Genomic DNA, 6,128 nt, shown 5'->3' on the forward strand with positions numbered 1-6,128 from the left:
CATGATGCACCTGTCATTTGGCGAGGACCCGCCTCTGAGTAAGCTCCACGTCCAAGCAGGGCCTCCTCACAGAGCCTTGCTCAGCCAAGGTGTGGACCTGAGCTTGCTCTAGTTGGCAAAACTCCACCAGCCACCAACATACACTGTCCTCACCTCACCTCCAGCCCAGCCAGCACAGCCAGCCTAACCTTTAGACAGCAAACTTAGAGAGAGCTTACACAATAGCACACAGGCCCAGCCTGGCAAGGAGGAGGGGCAGAGAGCCAGGGTGTATGCCAACAGTCCCAGCCAATCCCTTGTGATCTGGTATTATGGAAGAGATTCCTGGGATAGTGCAGGTAGTGTCTATCTAAGTGTCAGACCAACTGGAGACACAGAAGAGGGGCTGTAGAACATCCATGCATGTAGGCCATTCTGGGTCCCAAAGTCCTCTTGCCACCAAGAGGAAACTCTCTTAAACATACCATTGCAAAGAGCTGTGATCCAGCACTATTAGGCATGTGCTCCTGTGCAATCGAAGCAGAGAGGAGAAAAGCACGCCGAGTCTACCTGTGGGTGGTCAGGGAAGGCTTCTTGAGAGGCGGGGCATGTGCCCTTGGTGATGCGCACAGTGCCGGTGCCCTGTGCCTGAGGCTGTCCCAGGCTCACTCAGCCTATTCCTGGGGCAGGCCCAAGAGCTCCGAGCTGACTGTCTGCCTGGGGAGCAGAGCTCAGTCAAAGGTGGGCAACAGGGAAGTCAAAGGGTAAACACCTCATTCCCCTGTCTCCTCACCCCCCAGGGAGGATGCCTGCTCTTAAAGTCCCATTGCCTGAGTCCTAGGTGTCTACAGTGGGGACATCTCCTACCCCTGCCAGTGCTGTCAGGACCAGCCTCCAAAAAGAAGATTCTCCACTCAAGTTCTGGACTCAGGAACCCAAATTGCCCAGGAGGTAATATCCAAAAGAAGAGCAGGTGTCAGACGTGTCATGGGCCCACTGCACACAGTCCCTGAGTGTGGAAGAGTGAGCTGGAATCAAGAGCTGGCCCTGCTCTTCTCCTTAGCCAGCTGTGAGTGGAGTAGGAAAAGATTTTGTCCCAAAGACACTAGTGTGCACGCTATAGTCCCACCCAGGCATCAAAAAACACAGGTCTTTCTTGGGATGTGTACAGAAAGGTACATAACAATTCTGATGTTGTTAGTCATTGTTGCCCAGGCTGGAACAGTCCAGGTATCCATCAGCAGAAGCACTGTGGCACATCCATATGATGGCACACAACTCAGCAATAAAAAGGAACCAACTGACACATGTAACAACCACATGAAAAAAAATCTCGAAAACACCCTGCTGACTGAAATAAGCCTTGCACAGAAGAGTGTATGCTATATGATTCCACTTGATGAAGTTCTAGAAGAGAAAATGAGTGACAAAAACTGGGCAGTGGTTGCCTTTAGGGAGCTGGGGGCTGGGATTGACTAGAAAGGCTCATGAGGGAATTTCTAGAGTGATGGAAACATTCTGTATCGTGATAAGGTTTAGATTACTCAAGCGGATCATCAAGTTGTACTGCTAAGATCTGCACATTTCACTGAATGTAAACCTTAACTCCGAAAAAGAACTGTAAAAAAATACAGAATTCTAGTTAATGATGCTCATGCTGAAGTCTTCATTGATAATAGAAACTTCCTGAGCGATGCATGAAAATATAAGATGGATGGAGGACCAACAGAGGAAATCATGGAATCTAAAAGTAGGAAGATAGGTGTTCATTATAAAACTGTGTCAACGTTCCTGCATGTTTGAAAGTTACCACAATAAAATGTTAAGGAGGAAAGGGATCCTAACACCATGCCAGGACCTGACATGCAGCAACAGGGGCATGGAAGGGTCTAAAGTTGGAGTAACTCGATCACACTGGTGTTGAGAAAGGTTCATGAAGAGCCAGACTGGCATCATGCAAAGTGGTTGAGAACACAGTAGTTAACAAATTGTCACCATACCCCAAGCACACCCTGAATTAAGGAGGAAGGCCACTGAGATGGGTGTAGCTTCAAGAGACAGAATACGTAGGTACCCTGGAGATGGGAGCAGCGAGTCAGGGTGAAGCCTGGTTTCTGGTTACTGGTAGGTATGAACCAAGCTTCCGAGCTATAGACATGATAGCTCTGGCTCTCTTGGACAGGTGACCTGCCCTTGAGTCCTCCTTGCTTTGTTAGTGGTCATCTACTGGACAATAAGAGGAAGGCATACTCAGGAATGTAATACCTAGTGCTGGGAGACAAGCAGGCATCTTTTCCTTGTAAGATCCAGGCACAGCCCAGGAAGACAGAGCTGGGAAGAAAGGCATTGTCGCAGCTGTCTGCTGCCCTGAGCCCTCCCGGCCGGGAGCTCCCTACAGTGCTTCTGCCTCCACAAGCAGCATCCTCTTCCCTTGAAACCAGCTTCAGCCGAGGACCTTTTGCAAAGCCCTTTTGTACTAACTGTACTCCCTTCTCTCTTGGTCAGGATCCATGTGAGTGGAATGCCATCTGTCTTCAGCAAGGCCCACGTTATTTCAGACGAGTCAAGATACCCTGCCAGGCAATGCTCAAACCACTGGGAGAACCTGGCCTCCTGACCCAGGATGCATGCCCAGTAAGTGGATAGGCTGGAATCCAAGTCCAACTCAGGAGGAGGAAAAGAATGAAAAATCAACCTGTCGTTTGAAGATAAAAATGTCCCCAGGATACTGAGTGTGGATTCAGATGTTCTAGGTTCCCTCTGAGATTTCTCCTCTTTAGTGGCAAAGGAGAGAATGTGCAAAGCAATTCTAAAATGTACAAAAGAACCCCCAAAGAAGTACTCATGGTCAGAACAAAACCCACTTCAAAGACAACTGGCATTTAAAAGCTTGCATGCTGGTATGATTTTCCAATGTGATATTTTCGCTTCTTTAAAAGAAGTGCTTTTCCAGATTTCTGTGTGGAGGGCACTTGCTCCCAGGACCACAGATATGTCCCATATGTATTCTGTCAAAGTGCCTGCTGGGTATGGGCAGTCCCAGCTGATCCACGCCATGGCCTCAGTCCTGGATAACTGAAGAGAAAGCCCTGGAAGGAGCCATCAGGTTAGCCTACAGAACAACTCCAACCTGGAGACTGAGTATGGAAGGGGTTTAGGAAATTCTCACTTCAAAAGGAGAAACCAAAGGTAAGGATCCCATCCCAGGGCTCCGTTGGAAGATGGCCATGGCCTAAAAGTCCCCAGACATTCCCATTCTCCTCCAAGGAAACAAACAACACAGCCCAGAGCTTGGACACCTGACCTCCAACGTCGGCCCCTGGGGTCCATACCTCAGTTGCTCCCACTTACTGGCTCTGTGGCATGCCTCAGCTAGCTCATGTGGGGTGACGATGGCATTTCCCCCTGGGTGGTGGTGAAGTTTCAGTGGGCTCTGTGCATATCGCATTTCTCATAGCTCTGCTCACAGGAGCCCTCAACAAATGCTGGCACTACTTCTGATATTATCGCTAGATACAGAAAAGTCAGAGAATGATAAAAGCCCATGTCTCTGGGAGTATATCCAGGCCCATGATATTTCCGGCTTCATAATCGTCTGAGCTATTGCCATTCACTCCCTGCTCTGTTGTCCTTGAAGGAAGTTAAACTTGTTGGGATAATTAATTTTTTTAATTTTTGAATTTCATTTTTAAAAAAGAAAAGTCATAAAGATAATGTTTTACTTTTCTGTCTAGTTTTGCTTACTTTATTTTTCAAATTAAGGAAGAACTAAACCATCACTTTCAATTCTATACACAGTATGGGTATTTCTTTGAAATTCAATAGTAACAAATCAATCTAGATGATTCCTGAATAATAGCCAGCGTCACCCCTGCCTTTCAATGAACCTGAAACTGCTCTCTTAGATTTAGAAGAGGCCACTCTGGATAGATTTTAAGCCCTACACATTTTCATAATTCAGTGAATCTTACGTTAATGTGATTCTTTTATTGTCTCGACATGTTAAGTGAATGTTTTGTCATATTGTCTTACACTTACCTGGTCTTCCCCTAACTTGTTTGTAAGATCCTAAGCCTGGATTCTAAGAGACTTCCCTTTCCACAATTCTGCTCTCCTATACTCTTACACCTGTGAAATTGGTTCAGAGGACCTTTAGAGAAAAAGCTGCAAGAATGATAGTCTGGCTGAAGTTCTGGTATCTTTAAAAAACCCTCACAGAAACATTGCACAGATGGTTATTGTGCAGAGATGGCCTTCCTATGTGTGTATAGTTTGAGATTTCTGCAAAACCATCCCACATATGTCCCTCCCACTGAGGGGTGTCTTGGTCCCTTAAACTTGAACCTGGGCAGTATATACATGGAGAATATGGCAGAAGCAGTGCTCTGTGATGTCTGAGGTGAGGTCATCAATAGCACATGGCTTCCTCGGACTCTCTGAGGACTCACTCAACCGCCATGCTCTGTAGAAGCCCAACTAGCCTGTGTGGTCCCCACCCTGCAGCCCACATTGTCAGACTTGTGAGTGAATGATCACTTAGGTAGTGCAGGCCCTGGCTTTGAGTCTCCCAGCTGAGGCCCAGATGCCATGAGCAGAGAGGAGCCGACCCCACCATGCTATCTCTAAGCCTTCACCCAAACGACTTGTGGGAAAAACCACAAAGTTTCTGGGTGAGTCACCACCATCCCCATTACCAGCACCTCTTGCCCACACAAGGGAGGTAGCAGAAAGACAGATCCTAAAGTTTGGAAAGACCCTTTTTCAACACCAACCAACCTGGCTCCACCCTCACCCCTTCCGCCAGCATGCCCCACTGGCCAGCTACACTGACCACGTAAAATTCAGGCAAATTTCAGATAGCAATTCTGAAAATTGCCAGCTCTTCCTGGGAGCTCCTGAGTGCTGTGCCAACACATGAGTTCTCACAACCACCCTAAGAGCTATGTGCAACTGTCTCCACACAAAAGAAGGAGGACAAGAAAGGCCTGGCGATGGCCCATGGTCACCATCCCCTGAGTGGAGGCTAGCCTCTGAGCCTACAGCCTCAGCATGACCCTCTCCCGCAGAACTGGGCCGGTTCCTTTAATAATGCTCTGTTGCCATGCCCCCCACCTCGTGGCCCACAGCACCCTCCACATCCTACCAGGAAAAACTGTTTCTGAGCCATTGGCAGTATGGAGGGACTCCATAAAGCTCATCCAGGAACCTCCTTTGCCACAGCTACCTGCAACTGGGGCCTGGCCATCTTCACTGAACAGAAGGCTGGAAGACAGGCGTCCTTTCCAAAGCCTGTCTAGGGAGGCCCCAACCCTTCAACATAGCCTCCTACTGGCTCCAGGTCCCATAGCAAAGGCCATGAGAACTCAGATGTCCATGAGCACCCCACACTTTGTCCAGCCTCCACCCATCAAGCCTCAGTACCCAGGAGCTGGGTGGTCCTCAGGGAGTGGCAGAGAGAGGTGGGCAGGGACGTGGGGAGGTATCTAACCACCTGGTCTGGAATTCAGATGTCCCCATACTGCTAAGGTTCAAAGAACAGGTTATGCAGCGTGCCCAACCTTGCCTGGCATGGAGCTGGTCCCCTTCCCAGACCCTGGGGAATGCAGTGTGGACCCTGAGTGCTTGCCTCCCGGAGCAGGTGTCTCCCAGGCTGCTGCCAAGTGCTAACTCTCTCCACATGGCCGTGCCCCAGTCCTGTGCCCAGAGGGAGCCCTGACCACCTGGCCAGATAGAGGCTTTTAATGATCCCCAACTTGAAGGCACTTTCCAGAGTCCCTTCTGACCTTCTCAGGCAGCAGTAGCAGCAGTGGTCTAGGGGCCTAGAGGCCTAGTCCTGGCCCCAGAATCTTCCAAAAGGCTTTGTGTCCCAGCCCAGCCTCTCTATGATGGTTGTTAAGAAGATTCCAACACAGAGCAGGTGCCTTGGCATACCTCACAGTATCCTCCAACTCTTGGGGTTCCCATCCTTGAAGGGTGTGATGGAAGATAATATTGGGCCTCTTTCCCTGCAGGCATGGTCAGATCCAGCTGGCAATGGGCCTGTCTTTCTGGGGACTAATGCCTCTCCAGCCCAGGATGGGGTGGGTGTGCAGGTTTTCTTGAGGGCTTGCTTTATAGGGAGAAGAGTCCATCATCCTAAAGTGTGGGGT

The sequence above is a fragment of the Pteropus vampyrus genome, unplaced genomic scaffold (assembly GCF_000151845.1).
Source record: "Pteropus vampyrus isolate Shadow unplaced genomic scaffold, Pvam_2.0 Scaffold205, whole genome shotgun sequence".
In the NCBI taxonomy this organism is placed as follows: domain Eukaryota; kingdom Metazoa; phylum Chordata; class Mammalia; order Chiroptera; family Pteropodidae; genus Pteropus; species Pteropus vampyrus.